Below are 18618 nucleotides of genomic sequence, written 5' to 3'. Positions count from 1 at the left end.
CCTGCAACATCCTTCAGCATGACCGGTTTGGCAGTGAGTCAGTAATGGTGTGGGGTGGCATTTCTTTGGAGGGCCGCACAACCCTCCCTCCCCAGAGGTAGCCTGACTGCCATTAGGTACCGAGATGAGATCCTCAGACCCCTTGTGAGACCATATGTAGGTGCGGTTGGTCCTGGGCTCCTCCTAATGCAGGACAATGCCAGACCTCATGGGGCTGGAGTGTGTCAGCAGTTCCTGCAAGATGAAGGCATTGAAGCTATGGACTGGTCCGCCCGTTCCCCAGACCTGAATCTGATTGAACTCATCTGGGACATCATGTCTCGCACCATCCACCAACGTCACGTTGCACCACAGACTGTCCAGGAGTTGGCGGATGCTTTAGTCCAGGTCTAACCAAGGTGCAGCAGACCCAAGTTAAGATGGCAGATACACAGGTGCAATAATACCGATAAGGCAGCCACCCTACAATCAGGAATTGGCCGCTTGGTGCACATGCCACATACAGATTATTTGTTTGCACAGGTGCACCAAGCGGCCAATTCCTGATTGTAGGGTGGCTGCCTTATCGGTATTATTGCACCTGTGTATCTGCCATCTTAACTTGGGTCCGCTGCACCTTGGTTAGTGCAATTGTTGGAGGCCTTGGACAGGTAAGCATCTCTGCCTGTGTACTGGTGTTTTTTTTTCTGGGAGGAGATCCCTCAGGAGATCATCCGCCACGTCATCAGGAGCATGCCCAGGCGTTGTATCGAGGTCATACAGGGGCGTGGAGGCCACACACACTACTGAGCATCATTTCCTTGTCTTGAGGCATTTCCACTGAAGTTGGATCAGCCTCTAACTTCATTTTCCACTTTGATTTTGAGCATCCTTCCAACTCCAGACCTCCGTGGGATATTAGTTGTGATTTACGTTGATCATTTTTAGGTTTTATTGTTCTCAACACATTCCACTATGTAATGAATAAAGATTTACAACTGGAATATGTCATTCAGTGATATCTAGGATGTGTGATTTTAGTGTTCCCTTTATTTCTTTGAGCAGTATGTATATATATATATATATATATATATATATATATATATATATATATATATATATATATATATATATATATATATATATATACACACATATATGTATAAACAAAGAAAAAAACACATTAAAACAAACTATTAACAGTGATTTTAGAAGTTACGGTAAATTTGAAATGCTTATTTTATTTTTTTCCAAGCAGAAAAGCCTCAAAAATTTACAGGCAGCTTCTTTTAAAAGGGCGAAAAGAAAAGGAGCTCCATGCATCCTATAGATATGTTTCCCCACTGGAATGAATAGGAAACTTATTCAAAGAGTATTTGAAAAAAATTTTCCATGAAGATTTTGGAGCAATGTTGGTTCCAAGATCCTTATAGAAAAAAAAACCTGTGTGTGTGAACATGTCCTTACCATCGGTATGAGCGTGAGGGGATATGTCATGTAGGATGCAATACTGCAAATTTCTGGTGCAAACTCTGAACATGGCCTAAGGGTACAGACACACCAGGTGGTCGCCGAGGGCCGAGCTGCGGTAACTTTGCATGTTACCTCGATGATACAGATTTTTCAGTGCACCCGCTGTGGATTTCTAATGTATTTTTATGTAAATGTGCAACCTGTAATCAGCCCCGCAAATATTCCAAGTCTGGACACTGCCCTAAAGGTAGAAGCACAAGAATCAACCACCGGGAGATGCGGAATATGGAACGATGTGACGAAAAGAGCGTGGAGGAGGCTACACAACACATCGCCAAACATGGCGCTACGTCAGCGTTTGAAATTCAATTCATTTCTATGGAGGCGCTAACGAGGCCAAATCTGACTGAAAAATTACACCTAAATTCAGTAAACTCTACAGCCACACGTGACTACACACTTGTCAGTCGTTGTCGCTCACACACAGGACACGGCTTTGATTTTAGAAACATATAATAAAGCATTTATCTTTTACCTCAGACTTCTGGCAGCAAAAAAAGAGGCTTCTGGGAATTGTAGTCCCGAGCCCCTTATCTTACACTATTGCCAATTGGCTGCCAAACTACATTTCCCATGATGCAATGAGAGCCTGGTTTTCAAAGAGCAGAGTGAACAGAGCAAAAGGTGTTGTTTTTGTGTGCAGAATCATAGTAAATCTAAGTTGTGACACAGCGGTATGACGGAACTGGAGAGGATCTGCAAGGAAGAATGGCCGAGGATCCCCAAATCCAGGGGTGAAAAACTTGTTGCATCATTCCCAAGGAGACTCATGGCTGTACTAGCTCAAAAGGTGCTTCTACTCAATACTGAGCAAATGGTCTGAAGACTTATGACTAGTGTTGAGCGATACCGTCCGATACTTGAAAGTATCGGTATCGGAAAGTATCGGCCGATACCGGCAAAGTATCGGATCCAATCCGATACCGATACCCGATACCAATACAAGTCAATGGGACTCAGGTATCGGACGGTATTCCTGATGGTTCCCAGGGTCTGAAGGAGAGGAAACTCTCCTTCAGGCCCTGGGAACCATATTAATGTGTAAAAGAAAGAATTAAAATAAAAAATATCGCTATACTCACCTGTCCGACGCAGCCGGGACCTCAGCGAGGGAACCGGCAGCGTTGTTTGTTTAAAATTCGCGCTTTTACTTGGTTACGTGAGGTCCCGGCTTGTGATTGGTCAGGGCGGCCATGTTGCCGGGCGGCCATGTTGCCGGGACGCGGACCAATCACAGCAAGCCGTGACGAAATTACGTCACGGCTTGCTGTGATTGGTCCGAGTCCCGGCAACATGGCCGCCATTAACCAATCACAAGCCGTGACGTCACGGGAGGCTGGACATGCGCGTATTTTGAAAAGCGCGCGTGTCCAGCCTCCAGTGACGTCCCGGCTTATGATTGGTCACGGCGCCATGTTGCCGGGACGCGGACCAATCACAGCAAGCCGTGATGAAATTACGTCACGGCTTGCTGTGATTGGTCCGCGTCCCGGCAACATGGCCGCCATTAACCAATCACAAGCCGTGACGTCACGGGAGGCTGGACACGCGCGCTTTTCAAAATACGCGCATGTCCAGCCTCCCGTGACGTCCCGGCTTGTGATTGGTTAATGGCGGCCATGTTGCCGGGACGTCACTGGAGGCTGGACACGCGCGCTTTTCAAAATACGCGCATGTCCAGCCTCCCGTGACGTCCCGGCTTGTGATTGGTTAATGGCGGCCATGTTGCCGGGACGTCACTGGAGGCTGGACACGCGCGCTTTTCAAAATACGCGCATGTCCAGCCTCCCGTGACGTCCCGGCTTGTGATTGGTTAATGGCGGCCATGTTGCTGGGACGCGGACCAATCACAGCAAGCCGTGACGTAATTTCGTCACGGCTTGCTGTGATTGGTCCGCGTCCCGGCAACATGGCCGCCCTGACCAATCACAAGCCGGGACTTCACGTAACCAAGTAAAAGCGCGAAATTTAAACAAACAACGCTGCCGGTTCCCTCGCTGAGGTCCCGGCTGCGTCGGACAGGTGAGTATAGCGATATTTTTTATTTTAATTCTCTTTTTTACACATTATTACATTAATGTTGTTGCGATACCCGATACCCGATATCACAAAAATATCGGATCTCGGTATCGGAAATTCCGATACAGCAAGTATCGGCCGATACCCGATACTTGCAGTATCGGAATGCTCAACACTACTTATGACCATGTGATATTTCAGTTTTTCTTTTTTATTAAGTTTGCAAAAATTTCTACATTTCTGTTTTTTTCAGTCAAGATGGGGTGCAGAGTGTACATCAATGTGAAAAAATGAACTTTTTTGAATTTACCAAATGGCTGCAATGAAACAAAGAGTGAAAAATGTAAGGGGGTCTGAATACTTTCCGTACCCAATGTAGGTCATCTCTTCCTGTCTTGCCGGAGACCAGCAGAGTGGCTTGTCCTTGAGTCATTTGGCTTAGGCCTCATTCAGACATCAGTATTTTAAACAAGTGCAAAAAAAAAAAAAAAGGGTACCGGTGTCGCCAGTTTTTGGTCACCATGTCGCCATTTTTTGGTCTCCATTTTGCCAGTTTTTGGTTGCCGTGTAGCCAGTTTTTGGTCACCGGTTTTTGGTCAGCGTGAGGCCAGTTTTTGGTCACCAGTTTTTGGTGACTGTGTCACCAGTTTTTGGTCACTGTGTCGCCAGTTATTTGTCAGCGTGTCACCAGTTTTTGGTCACCATGGCGCCAGTTTTTGGTCACCAGTTTCTGGTCACTGTGTCACCAGTTTTTGGTCACTGTGTCGCCAGTTATTTGTCAGCGTGTCACCAGTTTTTGGTCACCATGGCGCCAGTTTTTGGTCACCAGTTTCTGGTCACTGTGTCACCAGTTTTTGGTCACTGTGTCGCCAGTTATTTGTCAGCGTGTCACAAGTTTTTGGTCACCGTGGCGCCAGTTTTTGGTCACCAGTTTCTGGTCACCGTGTCGCCAGTTTTTGGTCACTGTGTCGCCAGTTTTTTGTCAGCGTGTCATCAGTTTCTGGTCACCGTGTCGCCAGTTTTTGGTCACTGTGTCGCCAGTTTTTTGTCAGCGTGTCATCAGTTTTTGGTCACCGCGTCGCCAATGTTTTTCAACTATGGATATATAAATTACAAGGCTTCTGTCTTTTTGCAAAGTTAATCACGGACAGCACATGGACTGTGTATTGACGCCATCTGTGTTTTTCACAGACCCATAGACTTGTATTAGCACTTTTCACCTGTGCTACTGGGAAAAAAAAAAATAAAAAAAAATCAGACATGTGAACAGCCTCATAAACTACAATGGGTACATGTTCTACCCGTGAAAAACACAGAACACGTAAACACAACATGGATGCCTGAATGAAGCCCTAGAGCGTGGGAGTAGACATCCATCCCATAGTTCAGAACATTTTACAGTGTCCCCATATTGAGTAACAGATTCCCAAAATTATATATTCCGACATGTCTCAGTGACGGACAGAAGATGATTATTGGTGACGTAACAGATCAACCTTTTCTTTAAAATCATTGTTTATCTTCTATAATGTTCTTTAAGGAATCAGGAAAAAAAAAAACATTTCGATAAAGGGGAAGCCATAAAATAATAAAAGCAGCATTACTTACCTGGTACCTCCCGTTGCTCCAGCACTGATGTTCCGGGACTCTCACAATAGCAGATCCATCAACAGCAACAGTTTCCATATAGCGACACGAGGATTTTGTTCTGCAAAGTAAAAACGGAGAAACATACATAGATCAAACTTGCTAAATAGCGATAAATTGCACAAATGTTTTATGTTTGTTATCTAATAATCCGATACTAATCGTCATGTTAAGCGATTAGAAGTGGATCTGTTTGCACTGGATCTTCCCAGACACATTAGCATCTGTCTCCCCTCCTGACACTGAACAGACGACGCAGAATTTATCTCTCCCTTTTTATATTTTACATAAAGATAAACACAAAGATCCATTCATGGAGACAGAGTTTAACAGTTCACATAATGAAAAGTTTACTGACTGTACTTGAAAAAGACATTCAGGAACAAACAGCCATTATTACTATAAACTAGCCCCAAGTGTGCATTGTACACTTATACTCTCTGCGCAAAGTCACCCAGCAGTTATATACATAAAAGCTGTTTATTTCTGGTCTATTTACATAGCACTAAGTGTCCTTTAATGTCTGGCCTTGTAATGTTCCCAAAATTATTGTTTGGAGAGAAAAAAGAAAAAAAAAAAACTAAAAGACATACTAATGCATTTTTTATATACATTTGATGTTCAGGAAAAAGAGTGCAAGACTGGAGAAAGAAAAAGCTTTTATTTCCCTGTATCACTAATCATCTGTTCTGTTTTCTGCATTGAATAAGATAAAAATGCAAAGTTCATAACTGCAGGTAAATAATGGAATTTCTGCTGAGGATTTTCTAAAACTGCCTTAAAAAAAAAAAAAAGAAAAAAAGTGACAAAATCGATATATGAAAAAAAATCCTCGACTATTTCTCCATTCTTTTTCCATAGAGAACGAATAGGGGATACAAATTATCTATTCTGCCGATCGTTGGGGTCTCCGCAGAAACATGCGGTGTGCATTATGACAATTTTAGCACTTTGGACTTGCTGCAATGTAATATTTTCATAGGGTATACTGTTGTGACCATTTAGTTGCATTTTATGCCTTTTTATTAGATATATTTTACAGGACGTTTGAGCTTTTTATACCATTTTTAGCATTTTCTTCAAAACACCGCACGCTTTCGTTATGGCATGTTTATGTCATTTTTCTGATAGGCTTTTTGTATAGAACTTGAAAAATGGCAGGAAAAGCTGCTTTTTTAAAGGCTTATTCACGCGTCACGTTTTCACTCGCGAGTGCCAATTGTGTCTTTCATGCATAGGACTGAACGGGGTCATGATTTTCTAAGGACCGAGTGGTCTGTGCAATATCACGGAGACATGTCCAATTTTGTTCCTAGTGTCGGATGCAAATCTATGACAAAAATTGGGCAGCACTCAGATGGCATCCAAGTGCAGTCCGATTTAAAAAGTAATTTAAAAAGTATAAAGTGAACATCAATGCTTAAACGCCCAATACATTTTTTTCTTCCCCAAGAGTCTGGCTGCGGCTTTCTGCCCTCTACGTTCTGAAAGTAGATAAATGCTCAGCCAAGGTGAACATTTGTGATTATGGGGGGATTTCGGAGAGAGAGAGCTGCCTGCTGAATGGCAATTTCAAGAAACTAATGAAAAGGACATAAAATAAAAAATGTATAAAATGCATAAGGTATTGGTCAATCATTTTTACCATGTACCTCCTGCATTTTCTACATCTTTTTTTTTTTTGCACAGTTTTCATCTTTTGCAGGGTGCAGCCAGATCCTTTTGTGTTGGGTCTGCTGCATCCTGCATTAATGTCATGACCTGGTGTTGGGAAATTTAGCTGCCTTTTTTTCTGAATATTTTTTTTTCTACTGACAATTTGACCGATCTAAGGTGTACGGTCACCTTTAACCCCTTCACGGCATCCACCATACATGTACAGCACATATCGGGGGTTCCCGCAGCCAGCTCGCCCCATACCTGGCAGGTGATGGCTGTGTATTACAGCCAGGACCTACCGCTAACAATCGCAGGTGCAGCAGGACTCTGCCCACCACTGTTAACTTATTAAATGTCGCTGTCAATCTCTAACAGCGGCATTTAACAGAGGCCGACGTGTGTGCGTCACTTTACCCATTGTCTCGCCCGTGACGTGACCGGGGGTCATTGATGGGTTGTGATGACCCCTATACCTGTCATTACAGAGACCTTTGAAAACTTTTCTGTGGCCGGACTTCAAAGGAGACCGTGATTTCTGCCATATGCAGCGATGCTGTTGCATTACTGTACGTAGCACAAGCGATCGGACAATCACATCTACAAGTCTACAAAGGGGGCTAACAAAAACAGTAAAAAAGAAAAGTTTTAAAAATATGAAAAATTAAAAAAAAAAAAATCCCTAAAAGTTCAAATCATCCTCCTTTTCCCCACTGAAAATAGATATATATATATATATATATATATATATATATATATTACAAATACACACACGTGGTGTCGCCGAGTTCAGAAAAGTCTGATCAAAATATAAAAGCAATCAATCAATAAACGCCTTCAATGGAAACATTTCAGGAACACCAAAGATACTTTTTTTTTTTTTTTTTTTGATTTTTGGTCTCCAAAATTCCACAAAAAGGCTGTAACAAGAGATTAAAAAGTCACATCTATCCCAAAATGGTACTAATAATACCGTCTTCTTGTCCCGCAAAAATTAAGCCATCATACAACTTTATCGTAAACATGAAATATATGTTACGGACATGGTAAATGGCTGATACAACCCCCCTTTTTTTTTTTTTTTTGCAAACTTCTGATTTTATTTTTCACCACTAAAATAATTTTAAAAAACTGGCCATGTTTAGTATCGCCGTAATCGTATTGATGAAGAGAATCATATTACGCGGTCATTTTTATCCCAAAAACCAGCATAAAAACAATTACAAAACCGCAATTCTGACATTGTTTTTTGGGGGTTTTCAATTTCACCGCACTTGGATTTTTTTTTCCCCATTTTCCAGTACACCATTCATTTTGCCACATAGTATCGTTCAAAAATAAAATTTGCCCTTATAGGTTTGTGTGGACAGAACAATAAATCAGTTATGGCTCTGGGAGGAAGGAGGGGAAAAAACGGAAACATAAAAATGGAAATAAGCCCCTTACACATTAGACTATTGTCATCCGCACCCGCCGATATTGACAGGTTCGGCCGACGGTTCAGTGTATTTGGGAGCCTCGGATAATGTATTGGTCAGGAAGATATCGACTGATCCAGTGTCTGGATCCTTTTCAAATGAAAGAAAACCAACGTCTAATTAATGGATCCATGTTCCATAGACTTCTAGGTTAAAAAACGGATCTGGCAGAAATTAGACTAAAAAAAAAAAAAAATGGACAAAAAAAGTTTTGTCTGAACAATGTATTTTGCTAACAGATTGCTGCAGGATCCTGTCTATTGGATGATTACTGGACACATGAACATATATTTTGGACCCTCCCTATGACCCATCACAAATCTACCATTAGACCCCCATCAACTCATTGCTGAAATTTAAAGCAGAATTCTTGTTCGTGTATGTGCTCATCAGACAGTGAAAAATGATGAGTTTTCAAAGGAAAGCAGCTTCAGGAAACGCTCTTTTTTTGGGGGGACGTTTTGTAGAATTTTTTTGGGTTTTTCCTGTATTGTTTTTGCAAAGTTTTTTTTTTGCAGCATTTTAATTAGACAGTGCCAAGTTTGGAGCATTTTCCAGCAAATTGTTTTTACAATAGAAATGAAGAGGAAGAGGGTTTTTTTTCGCAATTTTTTTTGCTTTTTAGGCATTTTTCCGCTACGAAACATTTCTCAAGGGATATTCTTAGACAAGTTAATCTTGAAAAAGTCCTCATCATTGCAAACTAATATATTTGTCTTGTTGGGGGGGGGGGGGGGGGCGTCTTCTGACGCTCAGTGGTCTCAGGATACCACTCTAACTTATTACATAATTGGACAGGTTGGATTTGACCAGATCTGATTGATCTGATCAGCCACCTAAGGCAAAATGGATCAGTTTTCCAATCTGATCTGCACCGCAAATCGTAACAGTGGATCGGTTAATAATGTTCTCCAACCTGTGTCTATCCAGCTGTTGTGATACTACAACTCCAAGCATGCCCTGGCAGCCATGGACGATACAAGCTGTAGTGCGCAGCAGCTGGAGATCCCAAGCTTACAGAACTAGTGTGAACACAGCCTTAAGCTTACAGAACAAGTGTGAACACAGCCTTAACTGTACAGTGTAAGTAAACTTTGCCACTTGCTTTCATTGGCCAGTAGAGGGCAGTAGAGAACTGGTATTGGTCTGATTGTTATGCTGGGAGTGTACAGTAAATGGCATTGTGCTACCGAAAATGATGATACAATGTGTCAGGAGCAATATGGAGAGACTATATTTTGCCAGCTTCAGATATATAAGCAGTTAATAGAGTAACAACACTTCTTGGTATTTTAATGTTCTCAACATAACTGGAAAATCAATTTTGGACATATATTATAATAATCGTGTTTGGATATTTATAATGGAATATAAAGGACACTAATTTTCAGGCGGCAGAATAACAAACTTTCCTCAAGAATTCGGCATTCATCTATTTAAACAAGGCAAATAAATATGAGCCCGGCAAAAGCTGTGCACTTTTATGATCTAATTCCTTTTGTGACTGAATGATGAGTCTACAAAGTGACCACGATTTCACTTTTACTGCCTGAAAAGCAGGAGGTGGGCAAATCACAGCGCTGTGCAATAGGCGGGCAAATCACAGCGCTGTGCAATAGGCGGGCAAATCACAGCGCTGTGCAATAGGCGAGCAAATCACAGCGCTGTGCAATAGGCGAGCAAATCACAGCGCTGTGCAATAGGCGGGCAAATCACAGCGCTGTGCAATAGGCGGGCAAATCACAGCGCTGTGCAATAGGCGAGCAAATCACAGCGCTGTGCAATAGGCGGGCAAATCACAGCGCTGTGCAATAGGCGGGCAAATCATAGCGCTGTGCAATAGGTGGGCAAATCACAGCACTGTGCAATAGCTGGACAAATCACAGCGCTGTGCAATAGGTGGGCAAATCACAGCGCCGTGCAATAGGCGGGCAAATCACAGCGCTGTGCAATAGGCGGGCAAATCACAGCGCTGTGCAATAGGCGGGCAAATCACAGCGCTGTGCAATAGGTGGGCAAATCACAGTTCTGTGCAATAGGCGGGCAAATCACAGCGCTGTGCAATAGGCAGGCAAATCACATCGCTGTGTAATAGGCGGGCAAATCACAGTTCTGTGCAATAGGCGGGCAAATCTCAGCGCTGTGCAATAGGCGGGCAAATCACAGCGCTGTGCAATAGGCGGGCAAATCACAGTTCTGTGCAATAGGCAGGCAAATCTCAGCGCTGTGCAATAGGTGGGCAAATCACAGCGCTGTGCAATAGGCGGGCAAATCACAGCGCTGTGCAATAGGCGGGCAAATCACAGCGCTGTGCAATAGGCGGGCAAATCACAGCGCTGTGCAATAGGCGGGCAAATCACAGCGCTGTGCAATAGGTGGGCAAATCACAGCGCTGTGCAATAGGTGGGCAAATCACAGCGCTGTGCAATAGGTGGGCAAATCACAGCGCTGTGCAATAGGCGGGCAAATCACAGCGCCGTGCAATAGGCGGGCAAATCACAGCGCCGTGCAATAGGTGGGCAAATCACAGCGCTGTGCAATAGGTGGGCAAATCACAACACTATCTCAGAGGCTTCCTAGTCAATTGAGAAAAAGTATCCAGCTTAGTTTTTTTAAATTACCACATTTTTTTTGTTGACCTGTTATATTTAGTTGCGCGCTGATTGTGAGGACTTTCCAAGCTAATTCATTTTAATCGATAATATGTTTTAATAAATGATAACATATCAGGGATTAATTTTTTAGACTAAACTAACTTGAACTAACGTTATATTAAAAAAATATATATTTTTTTTCATCCTGAGTTCTTTCTATGATGCCGGTTTATAAATAACACAATTATAGATTTGTTTTTCTTTTTAATTTCGTGACTACGAGGACAAAGTCACGTTAATATATGGGGGAAAAATGTCAACAACCAGTAGAATTCCAAGAATCCATAAACTTCCATCAAAGAAGGAGAAACAAACAAAAACACGGTCGTAAGATGCCTGCGCTGATTAGCCCGGGCTGCATTTCTCAAACTAGAAAAGATTGGAGGCATGCAGGAATATCTGGAGATGTAACACAACGTGAAGATGCACATGCAAAAATCAAAATACACGGGTTTTTTTCTAAGCATGCTTTTCATGTTTCATACTTGATGCCTGTATTTTGGTGCAGACGTTTGAAGCCAAAATGCAATGTTTTGGGGGTTTTTTAGCAAGTGGTTATACTGTTTTAAACAGAAAGTAGTAACACGTAGGGACTAGGGATGAGCGAACGTGCTCGGGTGTTATCTGAGTGTCTTCGGCTTGCTTGGATAACTTTGCTTGTATGGACAATCACACATACACCATTATTATTATTATTATTATTATTTATTGTTATAGCGCCATTTATTCCATGGCGCTTTACATGTAAGGAGGGGTATACATAATAAAAACAAGTACAATAATCTTGAACACTACAAGTCATAACTGGTACAGTAGGAGAGAGGACCCTGCCCGCGAGGGCTCACAATCTACAAGGGATGGGTGAGAATACAGTAGGCGAGGGTAGAGCTGGTCATGCAGCGGTTTGGTTGATCGGTGGTTACTGCAGGTTGCAGGCTTGTCGGAAAAGGTCGGTCTTCAGATTCTATTTGAAGATTTCGATGGTAGGCGAGAGTCTGATGTGTTGTGGTAGAGGGTTCCAGAGTAGGGGTGATACCTGAGAGAAATCTTGTATACGATTGTGGGAAGAGGAGATAAGAGGGGAGTAGAGAATGAGATCTTGTGAGGATCGGAGGTTGCGTGTAGGTAAGTACCGGGAGACGAGGTCACAGATGTATGGAGGAGACAGGTTGTGGATGGCTTTGTACGTCATGGTTAGGGTTTTGTACTGGAGTCTCTGGGCAATGGGGAGCCAGTGAAGGGATTGACAGAGGGGAGAGGCCGGAGAATAGCGGGGGGACAGGTGGATTAGTCGGGCAGCAGAGTTTAGAATAGATTGGAGGGGTGCGTGAGTGTTTGAGGGGAGGCCACAGAGCAGGAGGTTGCAGTAGTCAAGGCGAGAGATGATGAGGGCATGGACTAGGGTTTTTGCAGACACCATGTTCCCATATGGATTCCCCCAATTGTCCTCGGTTTACTTTTGTGCTTCTTTTACCTTTTAGAGCGTGTTTCTCAACTCCAGTCCTCAGGAGCCACCAACAGGTCCTGTTTTCAGGATTTCCTAATTGTCCAGGTGATAATTGCAGAACCTCCCCAGACAATAATTCCATCACCTGTGCAATACTAAGGATATCCTGAAAACTTGGCCTGTTGGTGGCTCTTGAGGCCTGGAGTTGAGAAACACTGTTTAGACCCATTCTTCTTTGTGTGCCGTTATATAACATGTTGAAAGAGAGAAGGGCAGAATTTCCAAAATGTTTGCAAACATTTTTTTTTTTTTTTACAAAGTCTCCATTTTACCACTTGAAAGCCAATCGCAGTTTGCTGTAGTTATCCTCCGCTTTCCCACAGCTCTGCATAATATCTGCATCCCATCATGTCGCTGATCGGTTTAGTGCAAACTTTGGTCCACCTGTTCGTGCGCACTCGTTGTGATCAGGTCAGCAACTGTGGAATCCCTAAAAAAATGTTGTTTTTGGCTTGCCGAAATATGACCCAAAAAGTTTATGGAAAGTTTGAGGATTGCCATGTTGCAGGTTTCAAATAATACTAAAAAAACAAACAAAAAAAAAACGCCAAAAGTGCGTGCATGAGATTTTTGAAATCTTATTCACTTTGCGTTTTTGTAATTGGAAAAAAAGCAGCAAAAAATGCTTCCAATAGGCCACTTGTTAGCATTGCCTTAGGCTACTTTCACACTAGCGTCGGGCCGAGGTTCCTGACGCTAGCGTTGTCTCCGCCGCACAACGGGGGCAGCGGATGCATTTTTCCAGCGCATCCGCTGCCCCGTGGGGAAGTGCGGGGAGGTGGGGGCGGAGTTCCGGCCGCGCATGCGCAGTCGGAAAAAGCGGACCGTCGGGAGCAAAAAGCGTTACATGTAACGTTTTTTGCTCCCGACGGTCCGCCACAGCACGGCGCAACCGTCGCACAATGGTTGCGACGTGTGTCATTGCGTCGCAAATGCGTCGCTAATGTTAGTCAATGCAGAAAAAACGCATCCTGCAAGCACTTTTGCAGGATGCGTTTTTTCGGCAAAACGACGCATTGCGACGTAATGCAGTTAACGCTAGTGTGAAAGTAGCCTAAGGGCTTATTATAAGACAAAAGTAAGAGTGGGTGATAAATACAGAAGTGGTGATGTGTTTCTTTATACTTTTCCTCTGTTCCACTCCTGATTTTGGCTACAAATACCGATGTAAAAATACTGAACGTGTGAACGTGGCCTTAACGATGTCTGTATTTGGCTACATGCACAATATATGTGGACTCTAAATACTAATTCCTTTGTTTTTGCTTAGAAACTAGATATAATTTTTTTATATTCTATAAACCAGGTATATGAAATAAGATTTGACTGGGAATCTCTCTTCTTTCTATTCTTTTTTTTTTCTTTTCCTTTTCGGGTCTTTAGAATTCAATTCTTGAATTATTTTATTTATAATGTAATTTCTTCCAGCCATGTCAGACGACCTCAGGTTATGAGATGATCATTTAGAGTGGGTGTTTTGTAATACCTTAATCTAAAGTTTAAAAGTTAGTAAAAAGAAATAAAGAAAGTAATAATAATAATAATAAAAAAGACTTGGATGACATAGGACAAGATTATCATCCATCTGGTATCCCAGATTTATAAGATCTGATCGTGCTTTAGGTTTTAAAAGTTTTCGTCAGAAGTTGCAGAATTGTTGTAAAACTTACGTTATTCCGGCAGAACCGCCAATGGGAAACCTGATTGAAGTCATCGGGGTCCAACCGGATTTCAGGATCCTTTAGAATAGTTACAGCTAAACTTTCTTCGATACATCGTCCTCTTCATGTAACGATTACTGTTTTATTACTGGAGCTGCACATTGTAACAATCGACATGTAATATTAATATCGAGACATGCATAGAAAAAGATGTGCAGATGCAAGAAATGTCAACTAGATGCACAGTCCCCAATTATTCGGGTGTCCAGCGGGGAGACAGAGCTACAAAAAAAAAAAAAAACATCTGACCAATCCTGCTGACTGTGTACATGCTTTTTTTTCCTATGGGTATACACAGGGTGTAAGCATAAGGCTATGTGCACACGTTGCGTTTTTGCCACGATTTTCCTCTGCAGAAACGCTTAGAAAAACCCCTACAAACAGCATCTCTGTATTTTCTAATGCATTCCGCAATTGATGGTCCCATGATGCGTTTTTTTTTCCAAGGCGGAAACGCATCGTGGTAAAAAACCGCAGCATGTTCTTTATTTTTGCGGAATCACTGCAATTCCGCACCCATAGACCTGCATTAGAAAAACTCTTCAATTATGCGTCTAAAACGCAACTAAATCCGCATGCGTTTTTCCTGCAAAGGGTATGCAGAATTGAAGCTGAAAATTCTGCTTCTATTCTGCAATGTGGGCACATAGCCTTTAAGTATTTAGTGCAGTAATTTCTGCACCATTTCTGGGCAGGAAAGACGCACGTAAAATGCACTTTTTTTGTGCAGATTTTTTCCCCACTCATTGGTATGGTCAAAATCTGCAGGAAATAATTTGGCTTGTAGCAGATTTATATCTGCAAGTCAGAACTGAGCAATGTGTGCCTGAGCGTTCAGGAATCTCATTCACTTTGCTGGTACCAGGAAACCACGCACAGAAAAAAAAAAGTGCCCAAAACGCAACGTGTGCACGCAGCCTGAGCAACGGTCCATTATTTTGGCATCATCTGGTCAAGACTGGGTTAATGATCACATTAACCCCACGTGTACCTCAAATATTACCGCTCAGACAAAACCAGTGTTCACTTCCCCTCCGCCGGCCCAACTAACGTCGCTCACTTCAAACATTACAAGTCCGATCATATTACATAGGAGCTGATGATAATCTTTTGTTTTTCCCCCCCCTGAAATAATATTTAACACATGCTCACTTTTTTTTTATTGAGCAGCTGAATAATCGGGACACAAATATCATTTTAACCCCTAAAAAAAAAAAAAAAAGGCAAAGTTAATAATCGGTGATGTCATCCTGATCCACCGAGAGATGTTTCGGTGAGAGCGCGATAATTCCTCCTCCTCCTCCCTAGCGAGGATTGCTGCCGACCTTGCAAGGCGCATTTACCTAGGACTCGCAGTGACACATAAGGTTACATTAGATTTATGGTCTTATAATCCTGTCGCTGATGCATTTAGAAGGTGTTTTCTTTTCTTGCAGAACATATGAAAGTATATGGAAAGCTACAAAATCCTCCATTATGTGACTCAGGGATTGATGCAGTAAGGTTAGTAATAGTGCTCGGATAAGGCGTTATCTGAGCATGCTCGGGTGCTAACAGAGTGTCTTCGGAGTGCTCGAATCATATCTTTGAGTCCCTGCGCATGCGTATGCGATGATCGACAGCCGCAACGCATGCACATGCCTAACAAACAGGCAATCCCTGCACGTGTTGCAGCCGCGTGGACTCGAACATATTTTTCGATCACGCCGGAGACACCCTGTTAGCACCCCAGCATGCCCAGATAACACCTTCCTGAGCACGTTCGCTCATCATTAGTTATTAAGCATTAAGAGTAATACATCTGTCGTAGTAATATGTAGGGCGACTTGTGGTGCATTTTTTTTCTGTGCAGTTTTTTTTTCTATTCCCAGCAAAGTGAATTAGATTCACACTTTGCTTATTTTTTGTCTTGCAGATTTAAATCTGCCGCATGTCAATTCTTTCAGCAGTTTTGGCTGCTGATTTCACCCGTTTTTGCTGCTGATTTCACCCATACTAAAAAAAAAGTCAGGAAAAATTTGCATTAAAAATGCAAGTAAATAAAGAGTGGATTTTACTCTATATTTTTCCTGCCAACAGATGCAGAAATTTAGGAAACAAATACTGAACGTGTGCACATGCCCTAAGGCTATATTCATACACTCTGTATTGTTGGTTTGTTTTTTTTACTGCTTTTTACTGTACCAGCAACATTCTGAGATTTGAGAAATCTTACGTACTTTCTTGTTTTGTTTTTTTCCTGACTGAATTTGAGTAGCTGCAGCATTTTTTAAATCGGCAGCACATCAATTATTTCAGCGTTTTTGCAGCGCTTTTATTGAAGGCAACAGGAAAGGGAACCCCCCCCACAGCAAACAGGTTTTGCTTTTGTTGTGTTTTTGCTGAATTAGGGCTAAGGTCCTATGATAAGTTTTTGTAGAGTTTTTTTTTTTCTCAAAAAAATATGCTCAAGCTATTTTGTTTAATGGGTGCAGAAATGGTGCTGAAAATCTGCAAGTCAAAAGCTCATAATGGGAACAATGCTGAAACTAGCTTTATTAAACATGTTTTTTAGACAAATCACCTATAATCCACACCGCGAAAAAACACAGAAAAAAAGCTGCAAAAATGCAGCGTTTTAGCTGCAGAAAATTAAAACTCTCTGCAAACACTCTGTTGCAGATTTCACCCAAAGCATTGCAAAGTGTGAAAATCTGCAGAAAGAGTCGACCTGCAGATTCAAAAATCCTCATTTTTTTGCATGGAAATAATTGCTGCTAATATAATCTTCTGTGAATTTAAAAAAAAAAAAAAAAGCAAAAAATCCAAACAAGTGAACAAGCCCTAATCCCCATTGCATGTGGGTAACAAGTAACATCCAGACAAAATTTGAATAATTATTATAATAGAATTATAATGGTTGGTATTTTGCATCACAAGAAGTTTCTTTGGCTTAAAAAAAAAATCTGCTAGTTTCCTGCTGCCGGATTTCAGACAGAATTCCCAGAGAAACTGTTGCATAATCCCCGACTGTATTTGCACAGAGGGAAGTGGAGTGGGGATAAGACACTGGGTTACGATTCGGCCCCACTCATTTTTATTTATAATCTCCGCACTGTTCCCTTTCCAGGTTTGTTTGTAAAGTAAAAAGACTCCTAATAATCTGCTCTCAAAAAAAGTAAAAGAAAATGTAGAAGAGTTGTATTTTTTAAAACTTTTTTTTTTTTTACATTTTTACAAGAAGGGGAAAATCGGGAACATTTCTTAGGCTTGTAGAAAATGAGAAATACAAGAGGTAGACACATTTATTAATAAATGAGTAATATGATACATTGTCTGCTATTTGCTGGAAGGTGCAAATGTATCACAAAGTGTCAACTATATTTGTCCGATAAACGTGAATGTATGTCCCTAGGAACCCTTGTTACCCAATAATCGGCTAGTATTACTAAGTGAGCCTCTCCCCTGACGAACAAGCAAAACACTCGCTTGTCAAGTGAGATGATTCATAATCTTGCTTAAAAAAGTCACATTCTCAGCAGCACATCGTCCTATGTAAACAATATGTGCTGCCGAGAACTGTGGAAGACTTGGTGGCCTGTTTAATCATTTGTTTACAGCTGCAGATTGACCAGTGTAATCGCCGTTCTAAAAGGGATTGGTCATCTTTTGGGGACAGTTTTTTTTTTTTCTTTTTGTACGTAAATGCACATATTTGGGGGTGAAAATAATTTCTGCAATTCGGTTTCATTACAAATTTTTTTGTTGTTTTGTATTTAGTTTTTGTGTGTGCCCAGTATTATAACTTAATTTTATGCATTTATTTCCTGTCGCTTATAACGCAGGCTTATTGTGCACCTGAGTCCCTATCTCCACAATGGAAGTTCTCAAACAAGCAAACATCTATGGTCAATTTCATTGTTCTGCACCATCATAGAAGCAGAAGAACGCAATAAATGGAATTGGCACAAGATGGAGGCACCAACGGCCCCTGATCGACACTTTTGACGATAATCAGAGGCATAACTTGAAGCTTTACAGACCCCAATGCAACATCTCCAATGGGACCCCCAACTGACTCGGTTCTTTACTAGTAATAGGCTTTTCATGTTTGGCAAAAGGGACCTTTGTGGCCCCTCTAGTCTTCAGGGCCTGGGTGCGATTGCAACTCCTGCACTTATTAAATAAATAAATAATATTTTTTTTTTATATAGCGCTAACATATATAACTTATTAGTTATATACATGACTTTAATGGGGTTATTTGGTTTTCACAAAACAGAGATGATTTTTACAATATTTTCATGCAGTCGTGGATGGGAGCCTCCTGGGCGGGTGTGGGCTGGAGGCTCCTGGGTGGCTGGGGGCAGGAGTCTCCTGGGTGGCTGTGGTGGGCTGCGGACTGGAGGCTCTTGGGTGGCTGCGAGCTGGAGGCTCTTGGGTGG

General features: G+C 41.9%; 1 long non-coding RNA gene across 1 annotated transcript; it reads left to right on the top strand.

Annotated features, from left to right (window-relative positions):
* Window positions 1-2164: 2164 nt before the first annotated feature.
* LOC143787643 (uncharacterized) lies at window positions 2165-18182 on the top strand. Its single transcript, XR_013218418.1, has 3 exons — window positions 2165-2302; window positions 15631-15697; window positions 18019-18182. It is a non-coding gene; the product is annotated as an uncharacterized LOC143787643 (long non-coding RNA).
* Window positions 18183-18618: the final 436 nt, after the last annotated feature.

Source organism: Ranitomeya variabilis, chromosome 8 (genome assembly GCF_051348905.1).
Source record: "Ranitomeya variabilis isolate aRanVar5 chromosome 8, aRanVar5.hap1, whole genome shotgun sequence".
Lineage (NCBI taxonomy): Eukaryota > Metazoa > Chordata > Amphibia > Anura > Dendrobatidae > Ranitomeya > Ranitomeya variabilis.
This window is presented reverse-complemented; position numbering and strand designations above follow the sequence as displayed.